The sequence below is a fragment of the Meleagris gallopavo genome, chromosome 4 (assembly GCF_000146605.3).
Source record: "Meleagris gallopavo isolate NT-WF06-2002-E0010 breed Aviagen turkey brand Nicholas breeding stock chromosome 4, Turkey_5.1, whole genome shotgun sequence".
Taxonomy (NCBI): domain Eukaryota; kingdom Metazoa; phylum Chordata; class Aves; order Galliformes; family Phasianidae; genus Meleagris; species Meleagris gallopavo.
The window spans coordinates 37,738,851-37,759,130 of record NC_015014.2 but is presented as its reverse complement, the minus strand read 5'-3'; the positions used below and the strand labels follow the sequence as shown (position 1 = coordinate 37,759,130).

General features: G+C 39.1%; 1 protein-coding gene across 2 annotated transcripts in view; it reads right to left on the bottom strand.

Moving 5' to 3' along the window:
• The window catches only part of BMPR1B (bone morphogenetic protein receptor type 1B), a 236,618-nt gene extending 216,398 nt beyond the window's left edge, over positions 1-20,220 (bottom strand). For both annotated transcript variants that reach the window (XM_019614786.2, XM_031553114.1), the window contains exon 1: positions 20,146-20,220. The gene's annotated coding sequence lies outside the window, so the exon portion shown is untranslated. The remainder of the gene's footprint in view (positions 1-20,145) is intronic.
• Positions 20,221-20,280: the final 60 nt, after the last annotated feature.

The following is a 20,280-nucleotide window of genomic DNA, read 5'->3' as shown; positions in this document are numbered from 1 at the left end:
TTTTTTCCTACTTCTAAGTATATCTTTGAAAAACTTTAGCTTTGATATAGGGTCTGACTTCTGGTAAACAAACTCTGTATTGGTCTGAACTGGAAATGGAGAATGACCTTGCTTGGTCCCAGGAGCCCTGCATTCTGACCAAGCTACTCTCATGCATTCACAACACCTGTGGAAAGCCTTCGAAAGCCTCAGGGAGCTGTTGACCCTACCTGATTAGAAACTCTTCTGCAGCCAAGAGCCACTGTGCCATGCTGAACAAAAAGGCGTGCACTGTATTTCTTTTATTCAGTATGCCTCCAAAGCTGCATTATGCAGCCCTGAACAATGCCATCACCTCTCTACAGCATCTTCCACTGAGCTGTTCCTCAGAGGAACTCTCTCTCATTCATGGCTCTTTTATGCCATAGCCATACAAACAGGCCTGCTAGATAAATAGGAACTCCTTCTAGAGGCAGGACTTGGCCTCTCTTCACAACAGCTGTCTGAAGCATCAGGAGGATAAGCAGGCCTCTGCAGTCAGCATAAACAGCTGCAGAAGTCCACTGCACATTGAGATGGGGCAGGAGAATGTGCTGCCTTGCCAAGACTAAGATACCATTTCCAACCGCAAAGTGGATTTATAAAGCTTGAAGAGTGCAGTTAGGCAGCAAAACAAAGGCTCACTTTACAAATGCTGGCCAAATTGTTTGAAAACACGCGCTGGAAATTAAGCAGCTAACTCTTTATTTAGACACCTAAATATTCAGACTGATGTTAATGAGAACTGTGAGGTGGCCAAACACTTTGCGGGGAAGCCTGCCCTCATGAAAAATTCACTCTGGGCCACTGCCTGGGAAGTGGAATGAAAAGAGAAACCCAGGGTAAAATGCACTGCTCTGAGCCCATCTGCATTTTCCTTCTCTTCGCGCTGGGAGTTTTATTTTCTCTAAGAGTCAGTAATAAGTTTACTGAAAGAAGTAGCAGGTTTTTAAAGGTCTAATTTGGAACAGATATAATTTTATCATATTTCTGTCCTATTTATTTTGTAGGTGCCTGCTTGGTTAACTGTACCAGTATCACTTACAAAAGTCTTCAGAAAATTTTCTCGGGGATATATTTACCAGGTGGCTGTGGAGACTGCAGCTCAGCCATCTATTGCACAGAATACGTGGCATGTCATAACACAGGAGAGTGAAATTATTTCTTTTTAATTCACTTCTTCAGGTGAATTTTCTAAGAAGCTTATTGCTTACAATCACTGATAAGCAACATTCTGTCAAAAAAGATGATAATAAGACTACAGGAAAACATGTGGGGCCCTATTAAGTTAAAACAGATTTAATGAACGATAAAGAAATGTGCACAGATGGGAGATCTTTTTTTTAAGCATCATTTACATGTCTGATAAGGCTAAAGAATCATTTTGATGCTACAGTTTTCTGTAGCATGACCTACTGGAACAATTCCGATCTTTGCATAAGCTCCCAAGAAAGCCAGCAAAACTTGGATTAGATTTAAGATACATTCACCATTCATACTAAAGTAAAATCATCAACAGCAAATAACTTTGTTCCTGCTTTTTGGAACAGGAATGCATTGAGAGAAAAGCAATCAGTGATATTTGAAAGTATTTTATTTCATCTGTACCAGTGTACTTGACCTAAAGCTGAATTTCTCGATCCTTTTCTAACACTAACCCTCATAATAAGCCTCACTAAAATGAACAATAAACAGTAAATTTTGAAATCAGTGATTTACAGTGGAAGAGAATCAGGAAAGAAAAAAAAAAAGGAGTTCTTAAACACATGTTCATTACCAGGAGAGGAGATGGACTGCTTTGTGGATGAAAGGATGAAAGCGTTACTGTACACTAGCTTGTACGCATGCAGTAATTTTGAAATGCACTGACATATCACACATTACACTAGACAAGTGACTTGGCTATAGCTGCTTGCACTGGATGCTAGACTTGCTGAATGTAAACATACATCAGTGGCTCAATACCTTCAGATCACAGAAAGCTGATGTTAAGAGTTCCAGCTGACTGGATTAAGTTTGTCTGTGGCCAAACATAACACCACTTTAGAGCCTCACACTCTATGAAGGGAGAAAGTCTAATTGGATCTAACAAAGAGCTCACTGCTTAGGCACACGACTTAAAAAATATTTGCACATCACAATCTGAACTACTAAGTAGAATAATAAAAGGACATGTTTTCAGAGCTCTGGTATAATGACATGTATTACATATATTGCTTTCAAGTAAGTATCGTGTAAACTATGAATAATGTATGTGCTGGTAAAGCAGCAGATATGCTGAATCAAGTCTGGATACAGACAAAGACTTACTTGCATTCATTTCTGCTATACTTCACTGCAGGGAAGTGTGATGGAAGATGCTTCACAATGAAAGTATTGTGGTAACTCTATTTACATTCAAAGTGCTATCTTAAGAAGGAAAAATATTAAAGTAATAAAAGGAAGGTGGAAAAAAAATAAAGTGGTGGGAAAAATGCAAACAGATTGTGAGAACAGAAAAATCAGATTCTCCCATTATAGCCATGTTTTGTGCCCTCTTCTCCCTCGGTCCTTTTTTCTCAATTCTGTGACAGGCATCTCAATTTTCTGGCTAAAAGCGTACAATATCACATTTACAATTTGGGAGAAGCATGCTACCTCTAAACCCATAACAGATTAACATTTCACCACTGATCCATGCCCCTCTCTATTCCTGTGTTTCTCACATCTCCTCTACTATTGGAATAAGCCCACCTGGACATCCCCTCTGCTTCAGCAAAGCAGGAGGAACAGATTGCAAAGCAGTGTTATGTGAACAGGAGAATCACACAAACTATTGTCTAAGAGGTTCAATATCATCACAGTACTCTAGATACACTAAGATATCATGTAACTCCATTATAATTAGTCTATGTTTGACTTATAATCACTTTAGATACGCTCAGAAGGTGGGCACAGCGATGGATCTGACCCTGTGCACTGTGCAAGCTGGACCCAATGGCTGTATTGCAGTGGGGAGCAAGTATATGGTAATACAAATCATCTAAATGCCTGAAGGCATCTTATATTAAATCAACAGGGGGAAGAGAGTTTTTACAACACTGAGTCGCCCTTGCAGATTTGTTCTCAGTAGCATCCAGCCTAGTATCTCCCTGAATCTCAACAAAGTGAACATTGATCAGAAGATAAGATGTGCTCCTAACTATGGAAAAAGGAGAATACTGATTCAAGCTGACTAGAGGAAAAAAGTAGGTACTGTGAAAGTTGGATGTGATATTCAGCTGGGAAAGCTAACCACAGCCACCCCCATGGTTGAGAATCACTGCCACACCACATAACATGAGTCCCATCCTGATTCCTGGAATTTCTGGACAGACACATGCACAGGCCAATTAACCTTGGCAGGAAGAGGAAAGGATGAAAAAATTGTCACACCACAAATCTAATTTGGCTCTGCACTGAGGATATCAGACATTCAAAATTCATCAAATCATTTGCAATTCCTTGCCCTTCTCTGCACAAGTCCACTAGCTGCTTGATTCCTGACCCTAGAAAGAGTGCTACTGCTCACTTCCCCACTTCATGCTATGCTGCATCTATATTCTCTAAGGAGCAATCAAGAGGTAAAATAAAAAACACACAGAGAGACACAAGCTTTGCTTATCTTTGCTAACATACCTTAGCAAAAGAAGGCATTGAATTGCTGTCTAGCAGCATATCAAAGGAGGAATGCACAAGTAGCAGAAAGCATAAACACTGCATTTTTCCTAAGACCAATGCCAAATACTGTGTATGAACCAGTGATGATGATGTTCACAAAAAGTTCCTCCTGGCTTCACAGGTCAGCATCTGAAAACATCCTCCCACATAGAAAACACTGAAAGCTTTCACTATTTAGGGGAAAAAATCTGCTACTTTGATGAAAGGAACAATATAACAGATGAAAAAGCAGAGAACTGGGAAACAGCCCAGAAAGTCTTCTGTATCCACTGGTGGGGAAAGACTGGAACAGAAGCCTGAAAACAAGGGGATTTACTCTAGGTAGTTTCTGGTGGAGCAAAGCTTCCATGTGGAACTTTTCATAAATGTGGAAGGAAACTTAAGCTTAATTTGATGTTGAGGTCCATAAACTCTTGTGGAAGGCACAGTTTAACCTCTGCATCTTACATCATTCCTAAATAATAATTTAAAAAAATATGCTTTGGCAACCAAGGGAATTCAATGTAAGAGTCAGATCCCCCATTTTTCAAGATAATGAGAATGCTTGATGCTACTAAAGGAGATTAAATTACATGATAACACATTTTAAAGAAGGGAGTGTAATTTTTGCACATTGTAGGAAAAATAACAGTACCATCATCTAGAACCAAAAATCTGAAGATGTTAGTTTTGTAGCTCTCAAACAACTAGTCAAAAATCACAAAGACAGTTTTAACCTGGGTCAGGAAGTATAGATTATGTTAAATATCCACATGTTGTTGAACAAGTAGGACTTTGCTTTGGGTAGGTTTTTTGGTGAAGCATGTCATTATTATCATAATTCTGAGATATCAGAAGGGACTTTTCCCCACTACAGAAATTCAAGAGTGCTTGAGTTACCAATACAATGACACAGAATGAAGTAAATAAAAAGCGTAAGCTCATACACCATTCCCTGTCACTACATACTATTAGAAAACCTAGTAAGCAAGAAACTGTAAAGGCCTTCACTGGTGTGAGAGTAAGCTCCTCAAAGTAAATTAAAAGCTTATCTATAACTGTTAGAGGAGGAATAACTCCTAAATTCAAAAGAAGTCCACATTAACTTTCCACTTACAAACAAATAATGAAAGTATTAATAATTATAGTAAAAGTAAGTCTTTTGTGACCCTTAAACCAAGGGATTTTACTTTATTTTCATCCAAATATTCTTGCACTGTGTTCTGAAGCTACCTTGGTAGAGCTGTGACCCAGCCATACCCCTACCCTTAGGCCAGAGCTGGTTTTAACCTGGCTGCTCTGAGGCAGTGCTGAGGGTGACGCTAAGCAAGCCAAGGACTCCCTGGGGCCTGGGAACATTATTCTCACAGTATTGAACTCTTCCTGCCAACCTAGTGAAGGGGCGCTGCTCAAATTATTTTGTCTAGGGGTTTCTTGTTTTGCTTTTAAATATAACATTTTGGGAACAAAGACCCTCTTCGGCTTTGCAAACAGAGACAGAGGTAAAGGGGTGGTAAGACAAGGCTTTCACTTGCCAAATGAAATTATGGTCCTATTAAAAAACAAGCAAGCAGCTAATAAGAACCCAATGACATAATATAAACATCTTCATTTCCTTCAGTAGATTAAAGGCAGTTCATAAATGAACTTTTAAAAATAGCAAAAATCAAGATACATTTGCCTGTCAAGCACATTTGAAACCTAACTTTAAACTTATCCACCGATAATTTTTTTTTCTTAAACAGACAAAAATCCTTTATAAAGAATCATAGAGAAAGGTAGTATAAATATGAGCACACGTTCTAAAGAAGTGAGCTGTGTTTGGGACAACATGGAAGCACTCAAAACAGCACCAACATTTATCAAGCACACCAACCATTTCTCCCTTTGATACTTGAGCATTATTTTTGCTTTAAGACTATTGAAACTTTGAAGTTTTGCAGAAGACCTTGAAAGAAACATAGAGTTTAACCAGCTGCTAAGTATGATCCTACAGTAAGTGATTTCCATGTACGTTACATAGTAAGCATAAAAGAGAATAAATTGAGGAACGTAAAAAAAAAAAAAAGTCAACAATGAAGCTCTTTGAAAATTTATACTAGATAAAAGAATCTGTAGTCTCAACACTTCTACCCTGCCTTCCAGGAAAATGATTAAAAAAGAAAAAGTTCAGCGGAACAGTTGGAGTCCACAGGAGTCCAGAGCAAAGGCAGTGTTTGAAATACAATTTGCTCTGGATATGCTTAAGTTGTGCAAGATACTTTCACAGCCACAATAAACATCTTGTAACAGCTAGCCCAGTTGATAATCCATCATCTTTTTTTGAACCTTTAGAAAGTCAGAGGCAAAACAGCTGGATAAAAAGGATACTATCAAGAAAAAGGCAAATCTGCAGACATATCTGAAATTATACGACAAAACTGTGCTTTGCATACATGGGATGCACTCGGCATACAGCTGTAACTAAAGGTTGTACGTATGGCCACAGCTCTCCTGAGAGAATTCATAATCTCAAGAAGTGCCAGTACCTACAGGAAGTCTACACACACATACCTAACAAGCATCCCCATCCACATGAATCCTGAGCCACAAAAGATTCCTTTGCCAAAACAGCACTGGAAACAAAAATAAATACAACTTCTATTCTAAAACAGAGTAAAAATTATGACGTGTAGAACTCAAAGTTGTTTGTTTAGTAGGAGTTAAAATCTACACGTGCAAGAAGGGACAATCAGAATTTGCTCCTCACAAAGGCACCTTGCCCATGGAAGAGCTATAGAGGGACATGAGGCAGCCAGCGAGCTGCTGCACATGTGCAGGGAACTCACTCAAGTGGCTGTTCGCAGCTGCAAAGTACAAACACACCACAGTAAAAAAGAGTTTCAATAGATTACTGCACTCAAAGTGACTTTTTTTTTAAATGAGTACAGTAGAAAAGCAATATATCAAAACAACAACAACAAAAAAAGCTAAAGGAATTACTCTATTTTAAATATGCACTTTATTTTTTATTCTAAGCAGTTCACTAATCCCGAACCTCTCCTGAGGGATGAGAGAAATTTAGTCAATATTGTACTTAACAAAATGCATGAAAATTATGAAATGAAAAACGGACTACGTTCAAAGTGCATGTTATTTTCACAGCTAACAAACTCAGAACTGTAGTATAACTAGTGAATATTAAAATTATTTTATAGCTGATGAGTGGAAATTGTGCTTTTACTAACTGTAATGCACAAACTGCTAAAGCTTTGCAGCTAGGGAAATAAAGGTCAGTAGACTTTAGTACAACCAAGCTGAATTTTGTGGCGAGGAGGAAAACATCTCCTAGTGATCTTCACTTGCACATGGCCTAGATTGTTAAATACCACAACACAGTCCAAGACTGACACTGAGAAGCACCAGCATGGCTCCTGATACCAAAGATAAACAGAAAATTTGGAGAATTCGTAGCATAAGAACAACAACAACAACAAAACCTGCCCAAGTAGTGAAGGAGGATTTCTGAGGGGAGATTAATAGTTGACTACATACCATATTGAACAAAAGATGAAGATACTACTGTGACACCATATGTCAATTGATTAAAAGCATGCAACAACAGTAAACGTTATAGGGAATAGATAAAAGAGGGTTTTTTAAAGCACAGTCTTGTTATCCCACAACTGGTCCTCAGATTCTCCGTCAAAGCAGAGAAAAATAGAAAAGGGAAAGCATCCTACTCCCCCAGTACTAAGTGACGCCTCTTGCGAGCTGGGTTATTGCAGTGTCTCCACCTCTATCTCTGAAGTGGATTTAGGACACAACATGAAAAAATGGACCGAAGTTTGTAAAAGTGGGCCTCCATGTGATTAAACAAAAGTTCCTTTTCACCCATGGGAAGGTGACAGAAGGAAAGAGAATCCACCCTAAAAATTTCTTGGTCATAAATAGGAAGTGCCTCTAGATTTGATCAGACTCACAGTTTGTCTTTTGAAATGGGAGAATACACAGAGTAACCTATCCAAAGCTACAAGTTATTTGCACACCATAAAAAAGAAAATTCACTTCCTATATTGCTGTTCCTATTTATTGAGATTTATTTTCAAGGCTGATGGCAAAAGAATTATAACCAGAAAAGTCTCATTAGGGAAAAATAAATAAGACAAATGACACAGCTCTCTCTCAAGGTCTATAAAAATAATTAAGAGAAGTTGTATAATTTCTGTAATTTCAGATTTTTCAGTCAAGTGGAATAGGACACTGGAAAATACACTATGGGTATGTACCTGCCAGTAGCACAGTGCAGGACACGACTATATCGCTTAACATAACGTTATTCAGAAGTTTTGAATATTTCTGATCAGCTAAGGATGCTCATTTCTCACAAGTGGTTTATTCATCATCAATGGAGTTTCAAAGCATATTTTCTAGATATTAACATATTTTAAAAGTTGGCTAAGAAGGAATGACCTTCCAGCCTGTGATATCATTTGCCTATTTTGGCAGGGTCATTTCGAACTGAACAAAGTCAGCTGTTGCTTCAGTTTCAGACCTTTCATATCATCCATTGTCATTCTTTCCTTGTAAATCATGTGTGCAGTGTCTACAATTCCACTGCATCAAGCATCTACTTATCTGGCTGAAATTACAAGGGCAACCTTGACACTGAATTTTTAAGACTAGACCTTAAATCTGGATAAACAGAGCCAAATGCTTATTCTGCTTATTTTCGTGTGAACACAGACTCAACTGTTCAGTCTCACACCATTTCCCTCACCTTCAAGTCCATGTTGATTCATGATCACACCTCACAAGCTTACCTGTACAGACTCCAAATTCTGACAAGGCAAAAAGACATTTTCACATTTACAAAGATACATCAGAAGGGTAAGGTAAGTTTTTTGGGAAAAAACCTTGAGATATTTTTCAAGCAAACTATGTGCACACACTTCATTTCATAGCCTACCTTCCTAAGATGAGGCTTACAATAATCCCCATCTTTGTCATTTACTATATCTTCTGGGCTTCTCCTCCGTTGAGTGCCAAACCATATAGCCCACATGAAATAAACTTAAAAGACAGGGATGAATATTCAAAGACCCAAATACCATAAAATTCAGTGAAGAGGAGAGAAAAATAAATTCTTTCTGCCCTGAAGGCCAGACCTCACTGTCCCATCAGCTGGCCCTTGCAGATCTTGGTGACCATCTACTGAAAATGGTTTTAAGAGGTACTATTTCAAGAAAAGTTCTTCCTCCAATAAATGTAATGACCAGCTGTTTAAAAGAAATTTTACATCTCAAACATGAAGGAAAAGGAACATTAAAAAAATAATAATAATAAATCAGTACTTCAGTACTCAAGGTAGACAGGAATTTATTGAGATGCTCTCAAAACAGATCCCAACATTGTTTGCATTTTCACTAGTATGAGGCCCAATTTCCAGGACAATTACAGTATCAGATGGATCCCTACAGAAAACAAACACTGCAGCTTTAAAGATAAGGCAGGGCATAAGACCCAAGAAAACCATCTTCAGGATATCTATTAACTGGACACATGGAATGATGCTGCTCAAAGAATGAAGAAGGTTTATGTGGGAGCGCTTCACTGTAGTAGCATTGCAAAATATAGCAAGTCATAGAATCTATGTTTACTGGAATTGTACTAAAAGAACTCTGAGTTGCAATTGAGGATTCAGCCCAAGCATTATTTTCCAAAGAAGAGGGAATACTTCAAAAGCTAGATCAAAAAAAGAAAACTATAGAAATGAAGCACATGATGGTTCTCTATGCCACAGAGGATAAAAAGGATTTCTCTCTACCTCTCATGAAGAAAATGAACACATTGTTTTGCATACACTTCCCTCCCCCTCCCTTAAATAATGATCTCAAGAGAATGTCACTGTTGGTTCTTCTATGCCAATAGAAAAAATAGATTTCAGTGGACAGAAGAGGTTAGTGGCTGAAAGAGAACTGAAAGAGTGCAGGAAGAAGGTAAGGCTTAAATGGAAGCTTTGCTCAAATACTGCACCAAATTAACAGAACCACATCCATCAATTCTTTATTCCATTCATATTACGGAGTTTATTTTATTCTCGGTAATGAATTAAGGAGTTGTCATTTGCAACACATTTTAAAAGATATTTTAATTACACTTTCAAAAGGTACTTTTCAATACTTCCATTTATTTTGGTCTGGTTTGTTTGGTTGGTTATTTCATTTGTTCCTTTCAACAGCTAATGCAATTGCATTCGGGGAGCATTAACATAACAAATGCCACGGAGAAATATTTAACCCAGATATACAAGTGTCTCAAAAAGCATTTCCTTTCAACATTTTCTCTTTCTGAGTCTTATGGAAGAAATATAAATAAATGACTGGATTTAAATGTGGACAGCTAACTTAAAAGTATACGCAACAGCGCAGATCACATTGTACTTATATTGGTCTTAACAAAATACAAAAATATGCTTGCACCTCCTAAATTATACATACTTATAGTAATAGAAACCTTTGACTTAAAATGCACCACAGCTGATAGGTTAATGACATTACAGAAGTCAGATAATTAGAGGAGGAACTGTCTTTAAAAGTCATTAGTGCCAGTTTTTAACTGCAAAACCAGTTATTTATCTCATTTCAAACTAAATCTTGGACAGTATGGATTAACAAAATGTCAAGGCCTCTCTAAAGCAGATACTGCTCCTGTTTTGCAGTTAAAAAAAACAACACATTTAGCAGCTCTTCTGTTTCTATACTAACCTGTTTTTCTGCTTTAGAAAGAGAGGAGGCAAACTGCATTAATTGCCCTCCTTGTTCAGCCATAGCTTCTTCCAGAGCTACAATTCTGCTGTACCAGAGGACAAAGAGGGGCAAAGACATCTTAAGTTTACAGACTCATTCCCAGTTTCTTTGAAACATGCTAAGGGAATTTAGGAATATGTGCAGAATGGTTTACTACACTAGCAGGCTCAGAAAGCCTCCTACATTATATTCATGCAATAGGCCATCTGGAAAAAGCAGCATCCGCGGCCAAAAGTCGTGTGTGGGCCAAAAGGCTGTAGGAAAAAAAAATGCAACAAATCCATGAAATTAATGACTTCACATATCCCTTGCGCCACAGCCCATGACTGCGTTTCCCAATGCCACCCCAAAATACGTGGTATCACCATCACAATCATAAGCCTTCCTTCCTCATTCAGCAAAGATTATCACATAGATCTATGTGATGTGCTTGGCAATGCCTCACAGTGGGATGAAAGTCACCCCAGTTGCCCTCTTTCACAAACAGTCATTTGCAAGATTGCAGCCTGTGGTTGTACCCCTCATCTCATACACTTCAGAGAAAGACATGATTTAGAAAAGGTTGTTCTGTGCTAAAAGTTTCCCACAGCTTTTGAAATTCATGTATCACCCCCGCATCTCCCTTATTTGAAGATATGGCTTAAAGAGTTCAAGGACTTTAAGATGTAGTTTCAAGCTGCTAGCAACTGTTTTGCAATGATTTCCATCTCCACAAAGAGGAAAGAGGAAATTAATTACACTGTTCAACTCACTTGCATTTTTTGCATCTAGAGGGAAGATGCAACTGGACCAACACCTATTACACTGAGAAAATCACCTGTAAGTTAGCATGTTTTCTCCAAAAAAAAAAACAAAAACAAAAAACCACACATCATCACCCGGGATAGTACAAAGGGCTGACAAATCTGCATGTTAACTTGCAGTACACAAGTGAAATAAGAAAGATAGTACATTTCATCTTTAGAGGTGCTGAATACTCATACTTCTCGAAGGTAGCAAGTACAAAATATGCATGTGCATGCTTAGAAATAAGTCAGCCAATCTCCAAATGACTTAAAAGACTGTCCAGTTCACAACTCCATTGAAAGGGAAGAGTTTTTCCTCTAGACTGAAGTATGTTTTTACTATTTCAGTCTATGCCGGTTTAAGAGAAACAACCTAAATAAGAAAAAAAAAAAAATCATGCTGTTCATTACAAGATGTCTTCATTATAGCCGTCACATCTACATAAAGTGCAGACTTCAAGAAAGGGTCAACAACGAAGTCTGGATGAAAAGATGAATACTTTGTTACAAGCCTTTCAAATCTATAACCATTACTTTCAAATCTATAACCACATACATACAGCTGCTGCTTCCAGTAACCCATCCTTCCTGTCCTTAGCGAACCTCGAAAAAACGAAGTAGTAACAGTCCTGACTTCCCTCTGCAAACTCTTCAATTTGCTTTTTCTCTTCCAACTTGGGATGGCAGCACTTTCCTTTGCCAGTGCCTCACAGAATCATGGCTGAGCCTTCACACAATGTGCAAGATTTGTTTCATTCTACTGAAAAAGCAATGCTACACTTCAGTCCAGCAGGATCTGAGCACCTACCACCAGCACTATGTACTCATCACAAGTTAAACTCTGTTACACCACCACTATCAGTTAGTCTATTCATAAGACCAAAGCCAAATGCAATAATTTTGCAGGACTCCTGTTGGTATCGCTGTGTTTGGACCTCTCTACTCTACCTCCTGGGGACTTTCTTCTATTATTTTCAATTTATAGCATATGTATATACACATGCATACACACACAGTGTAGGAAATTAGTTGCACACAAAATATTCAAGCACTTTCCTTCCCTACTCTTGAACACATATGAAGTATTGTTTGAGAGTATTGCTTATTTTGGAGTCACAGAGAAGAGTGCAGTTTGAGAAAGCTTGTCATTTTCAACAGTTCATTTCTTCCTGAATCAATTGGGACAACTCAGACTTCACCCAGTTGCATCACTCTGCTTGAGGATAGCTTGAGGATATCATATGGAGTTCTGTCAGAACACCACTAGGAATGATAGAAATTCAGAAAACAAAACAAAACAAAACAACAACAACCAAAAAAAAAAAAAAAACAAAACGAGCCAGTCATAGCAGCTCCTCAAATGCTCCAACAGTTCCCAAAATGATTGCTCACTTAGGTCCTTAGTTTTATGAGAAACCACTTCTGAACGTTTAACTCGGCCCTCAAATCATAAACTACCATCAGAATATGGCTTTTAGTCAACTGGACTATTTGCAGTTCACTTCTTACTTTAAGCCAAGGCCAGTATTTCAATATGACTAGCATATAAAAACACATTTTAAAAGATTTTTCAATACAAGTAAGACAACTCCTACTTGCATAAAAAGGGCTCACAGACTTTTGAAAAGATTTAGTATCAATCACTACACCCATAAGAATATATCCATTTACAAAAGTCAGCCAATCAGTTTGAATTTTTATTAAATTTGCAGCAAGGTAAAAGAAATGCCAATAATGGTTTGTAGAAATAACTGAAATGCTCCTTAAAGAAATGCCATTGACATTAATAATTTCAAATATATGGGCAACATTTGAGAGCAGAAGGGCAGTATAAAAATAGATCAAACCCTTTGGACTAGCTCTCATTTCTTCACACCATTCCAAGTCATGTTGCCTACACTGGCAAGGTGAAAATGAAAAACTCAGTTCTGCATGAAATATAAAATCTACACTTTTGCAGAAAGCTAACAAAACATTTATGCACAAATTAAGTATATCTAATGGCATTACACATGTGAGTCGAACAATCAAAGATCCAAGCCTCAAAAATAAGAATGCAGTTTACAAGTATGAGGACTAGAAACTCTTCTTCTTTTTATCACTTTGCTTCTGTTTTTCAAAAGAAAGCCGTGATTCTCAAATAATCAATGACTTCCACAAAACCTTAAAAGAAATGCAAGCAATAAGAAAACTACTAGTTCAAATCATAGCTCGCATGTAATACAGATCACATGCCAGTTCTTGTCAAGAAAGCAAACTTCACACAAAATGAAACAGTCCTGAAAAATTCCATGATACAGTTACAGAAAAGCTTGATGACTCCTTATCAATAGATTTCAGAGCAAAAAAGTTAAAGGTTATTTTTATGTTCTTTAATTTTAATTGAAGTAATGAGTGATTTCTGCAGGTCCTCACTCAGTAGCATCCCTATTACACTAAACAGACAAACAACACTCTGTAATCCCCTGACTTATTTGTAGAGGGAAATAGAGAAGCCTAACCTGTTGCAATAGAAGAATATCAGAGAAAAATTATTTAGATTCAAGTTAGAAGTGTACTCACTCTTCTCTCTAAATGCAGAAATATGAATCTGCTGCTGCTGCAGCAGCTGTCAGGAAAAAAATATCCTGTTCCTTCCATAAAATACAGGCATGCATTTATGCGATGTCACTGCTTCTCATGTAATGCTGGTAAGCATAGCTTACATGTCCTATTTATAAAGATTTAACCCTTAATAAATCCGGAGGATTTACCATCCAATTCCAATTAATTCCAAATTTCTAGAGGAAAATGTTTTTCCTTTTATCTAAAGTAATGCAATTACATATGTGCCAAAGTAAACTTGGAAAAAGAGTTTAATACTGTGGGAGAAATGTTTCCTGCCATAAGAAGCTCACTTCATGTGACAGTGATGGGTGTCCTGTGAAAACCACAGACTGAGGCAGACAGAAGTTTGAGCATAAAAAACACATTGGCAATCCTAAGTTAATGCATTTCTTATCATCTCCCAGACAGAAATGATATTTATATTTGAAATCCAAAATACAATGCGGATTCAAAACTTTACATTCATAACATTTGCAAGGTGTTGGATGTAGCAGCCCTGAGCAGCTGCTTAGGAATGCTTGTGAAAAAAAGGAAAAATACATTATCAGTATTTTTAAATACGAAAGTATAAAGCAGTCACAGAATCACGGAACTACAGGGGTTGGAAGTGACCTCAAGAGGTCATCAAGTTCAACCCCCCTGCCATAGCAGGCACCCTTAAATAGATTAAACAGGGAGGCATCCAGGTGAGTCTTGAATATCTCCATAGAAAGAGACTCCACAACATCTCTGGGCAACATCTTCCCGTGCTCTGTCATCCTTTCTGTAAAGAAGTTCTTCCACATGTTAGTATAGAACTTCCTATGTTCAACTTTTAGGCCATTATTCCATGTCCTGTCACTACACATCACCAAGAAGAGCCTGGCCTCATCCATTTGCCTCACAGTTCGCTTTAGATGTTTATAAACATTAATCAGATCCCCTCTCATATTCTTTCCCCCACGCTGAACAGACCCAGGTTACTTGGCCTTTCCTCATAGGAGAGATGCTCCAGGCCCTTAATCATCTTTGTGGCCCTTCACTGGTCTCCTTCTAGCAGAGTGGGGAGCCCAGAACTGGACACAGTACTCCAGATGTGGTCTAATCAGGGCAGAGTAGAGGGGGAAGATCACAGCTCTCTACCTGTGGGCCACACTCTTGTTAATGCATCCCAGGATAGCACTGGCCTTCTTGGCCACCAGGGCACACTGCTGGCTCATGGCCAACCTGCTGTCCACCAGGACCCCCAGATTCTTCCCTGCAGAGGTCATCTCCAGCAGGCCATCTGCTAACCTGTACTGATGCAGTCCTCTGAGCAACAGAAGTTTCACTCTGTCCATTAAAGTAGTAGCTTGGAATTGACCTCTTTCTTGACTCAGGATCTCTGAACACCTTCAGGAGAAATTGTGCCTGCATCCCACCTGACAAACTGAGATGCAGAGCCATATGGAAGTGCCATCTCCTTGAAGCATCAGGACCCAGCTCAGTTTGAAAGGTTTCTCCAATTCGATTCTCCAGGACAAGACCCTACAAGACCTGCCTATTAATAAAGCAAGTCTATGATGCTTGTATGAAATTAATTGTATTTCTCCAGGCTACAAAAGTCTTACTATATTCATTTTAACAAACTCTACCGGATAGTTATGCCTGGAGAAAAATTCCCTGATAGGAAAAAAACTGTTTCTCCAACTTCAGTAGGAAATGCAAATAGCAAATTAGCTTTATCTCCATTATGCTGTCCTGATTTTGCAATACAGCTGGCACAGAAGCAAGAATTTGTTTGCTCTGTCCAAATCTTCTTATGTACATACAGAGCCTACAATCATCAGGAACTGAATCAAATATGACTAGTGAAGATTCAGACTGTAACTATTCCTGTACCCTATGCACTACACTTTACATGCATATTTGTGTTCATCATCACTTCTGATGAAGAAAAGAGAAAACTGCAGACACATGACGATTCAAATTATATTTGACTCAGTTTACAAATCAAGCTGTATTCACATATTTAAGACAGATAAGAAACTCAGCAAATCCCTGCTCAAATACACATTACCAGTCCAGTGTGAATCAATCTGTTATTTTGCCCATGGTATTTCCCCCCCAAAAAAATAATGTGTACTTCAACAGTTCACCTTTACAGAGTCTATTTTAAATGCAACTACTTCCTTGTTCCAAACTGGTAAGAATAAAAGAAAGTAAGTTGGAGAAAAGGTCAGAGATTATAATGAAATATATATCAGAATACCTATTTCTGATAAGGAAGATAGCCATGAAGGAATTCAAGACTCACCCAATCCTTAATTGACCTCTGTGTTCTTAATTAGGAAAAAGGGAAATTAACCCAGAGCTAATTAAGGTCTCGATTCTACAAACACGCAAGTACATAATTTTGTTCTCTTAAGGATTCTTCAGTGAAGTTATGCATGAGCAAATATGTTTGTAGCTTCAGGGAATAAGTCTTGGATAACTTAACATTTTAAATACTTTCCTTTTAAGTGGCTAATCATATAAACAAGCCATTCTGGATCTTAGGCTTTACAGGAGAAATCTTTCTGAATTCCAACCAAATTTTGCTTCTTTTTCAGGTGGGAACAGTTACATCGTGCTATAAAATGAGGTAATTTTAGAGAACGTGCATTTCAAGTATGTGCCTTTATTCATGCTCATATGAGAAACTACAGTCTTTGGCTTAATAATGTAAAATGTAGAGATTCCTAGCAATATATTTTGACACTAACACTGGATTAATTTTTAACATGTAATAAATCAATTTCTGTGGAAAAAAAACTTCTAAAGATCAGTGTATGTTCAAGTCATCGCATACTACAGTTCATATACTCTTATATGAATCTTGAAATACAACTTTATGGAAGCTTTAAACAGAGAACTTATCTTCAGGGACATTCTTCCCTGCACGGAAAACACTACTCCAGGCTTTTCCCCTCGTTGCATTCAGTGGTTTGCACACATCTCCTCAAACTCTGTGGACTCATATCTGCAGTTCTATAAGCCACAACAGATGACTATGAATATAGGGGGCCAAATGGTCATTTAGGCTCTCATGAACACACCCATCCTGCTGGCCGTTTCCCCTCTAGATGAGGGCTTGCTCTACGCACGGCTCAGATAGAAAATAACTTTCTGCCTGCTTTCCCAAGGAAATGTTTAGACTTGCTTATCTGTGGATAAACATGCCTGCGAGACCCACTCTTACAAGTTTTGAGGCTATTGGCCAATTATAACCAAATCTGACAGAGGTTTAGAGCTTTCAGAGATATTCACTCTGACAAGAGGCAGAAAAGCAGGCAGCTGGACTGAAAGCACAGCTCCATGAGGAGAGAAGCTGGAGCAGGAACTTATTGCTCTCCTATCAAAGAATCAGTCTGGAGATGCAGTGCATAAGAACATAGACTTCCTCAGTCTTGCTTTCTATCAAAACCCTACAATGCATTCTGTGGGTGGGAGGAATTGAAACATATTGCCTGAATAGCAGAGACACAGCCAGGCACCTCTGTGTGTATGCTGTTGGTGTGAGCACGCACAGCTGCTTGTGCACACACAACATGGCTTGAACTGATCATAAAGAATAACTGATCACACAGGAATTTCTTTACAGCTTGATGAGATGCTGACATTGTAAGCAGAGAAAAGTAAACTCAATAATGTAAATGTAACGCATGACAAACACAGTATAATGTAATCAAACATTATAGAGTATTAAGGTTACCTAAAAATCACTTCCTTATTACAAAAAGTCCAACCCTTACAGAAGCTGTAATAGAGAAATCTTTCTCCTTTCATACACTCAAAAGAACAAGATCACTGATAAAAATTTTCAGATATCATCATTATGTTACAATTTGTTGACTTTTTGGAAACCTTATCACATAGTCCTCATTACATTTTTGCTAACTCCACCAGACACAGAATACAAAGAGTGAAGTACTTATCAAAAGCAAACTCAGTCTGAAACACACACTGCTGCAGGAATTAATGAAGAGACCCATTTGGCATGTGCAAACCTCAGTTCAAGAATGTTTTCTAATCATTTTCCTCCTACTTTGGCCTATCAGCAGCAACATCTCCAGTTTTTTCAAGAGAGTATAAAAATAGTAGTTCATATATTAAAAATAAAACAAACATAAAATCTAAATGAGTCTGTAAAATATATTTTATAATCTGCTGTATTAAGTACCACTACTTCATTTAGTTCTGCTAAATATTTACACTATTTACAATAAGGTGATCTATGTCATTTTGGGATGAATGATTTGAATGCTGATGTCTCCATAAAACCTAACCAATTTCTTCAGTAGAGTAATGACAACATGTGTTTATCTATGCATTATTCTACCCTTGCAACTACCCTATTGGCGGGAGAAAATACCTGTCACAAGTTTTAGGGTGACTTTTCTGGTTTATTCCATATTCAGTCCAAAGGTTATGGCCTACACGGTGTCTGTGAGACACAGACAGCCCTCACTCACAGCTCATTGCCTCAGATACTGTGTAGGTAAGGCAGTACAAAGCTCCCCTTCCCCACAGGATTTACTCACTACGTAAGTGCTTTTTAGTAAGTAGTTAAGAAACAGAACAGCTCATAAGCATTCATTAAAAAAAAAAAAAATTATTATCATTTCTTGGGAGTAGTAACATCATTTCCCACCTGAGCATCAGGCTCTGTCCCATTGTTTCCTTGCACCTGGCAACAGATATTATGTCTTACATATCGAAACTCTTGTTTTCTAAAAAACAATATACAGGGAAGAATGACAGAAACAGGCAGGAAAGACGAGACTCTGGGAACAGCCTTTGCAAATCTTTCAGTTTACATTATTACCAACCAAATCCCTTTAAAAGGATTTTTAAGACCTGAGGGCTTGATGCTGCAAAGAGCTCCATAAAGCAAAGCATCCTGCACACGCATCATTTCAATAACACAAGCACAACAATTCAAATGGACTTGCTCAAGTCCTTAAAATTCATTGTGTATTGAAGTGCTATCTTGAAGCTGTGGCATTTGGTACACTGACCCACACAGTATCAGCTCAGGGATGCACACAGAGAATAGGATATGCAGACACAACCATCCCAAAGTCCCCAGCTCCACAACTGTAAATAAAGAGTAGTTTGCTGAAGCCAGGCTGGGCAGCAGGCTGTGGGAAGGCACTCATGGCCTTTCCATGATATTTATTGTGGCGGATTCCTTGTTTTGAAACAACTGCAAAACTGTTTCATAACAAAGTTTCAACACATTAACCAGAGGATTTTCAGTTTGTTATGAATTCATCATGTCACTCTAATGTTAAAATGCTGCTTTGATTTTTCAGTTGCTTTTAAAGCAACTTTGAAAGGAATCCACCCCTGCATATACAGTCCATGCCAAGAGGAGGGAGTGGGAGTCCGCACAGATTCTGACAAAGGTGAGCCACCTCTGTGGGCAATCCCACCTCTCAGTGCCCTGACTCTTAACATCAGGATTCTAAATGATCCACTCTCAAAACCAAACACGTGGCAATATCAACTTCCCATAAGATTAGCTTTAAACGAAGCAAGAGAGAGCTTTCCAGGATGAAAAGGAGGAGAGGAAAAACGGTGTGTTTATACGAACGTGAGTGGCACAAGAAGGAAAAAGGACCAACCCTTCACCACCAACGCTACCGAACAGAGATGTGGGTTTTGACACCGCGCAGTTAAAGCACAAACATCCTTGCCACGGTGTGAATGCAGAAAGTTTACCCAGGGTCAGGGGCCATCCAAGCGGTCCGTGGAAAGGGAAAATCGATGTGGGCTGCAAAGACACCCGCTCCCGGACTGAGCCGAGCTGCAGATGAGTGGCTGCACGCTGAGCGTGTTCCGGGGCGTTATCCCTACACTCCTGCCCTGTCCTTACCCCGGCGTCGCGCTGTCACGATGCGGGACAGACCTCGGGATTTGTGCCCCCCCACGGCCTCCTTATCGGCCAGGCTTCCTTTAATCTGCATCCATCGGGCGGCCTCAAAGTGAGCCCGAAGTTACCGAGTGATCCGATCCGAAGGGCACGCCGGCGCTCACGCCGCTCTGCCACACGTGTCGGAGCTCCGCAGCTGCCCCGAGCCACCAGCCCGCACCGCCGCGTCCTTTCCCACCGATTGGCCCCGTTCTCCACCAACCCCAAGTTACAAAACCACACAGATCAGCGTTCGGGGAGCGCTGGAGGCTCCCTGCACCGCCGGCCTGCGGCAAGGAGCAGCCCGAGCAGCCCCGGGACTGCAGGGCAGCCGCCCCTTTAACGTCGTCCTTACCTCTCGTCGGCGCCGCCTCACCCGCTGCACCGCGGCCGCTCTACTTGGGTCGGGGATTTTTTCGTTGTTCCCCTCCTCTTGCCCTCTCCAGCTCCCACTAGTGCTCGCTCAGCCCCGCGCTCCGCCGCCGAAAGC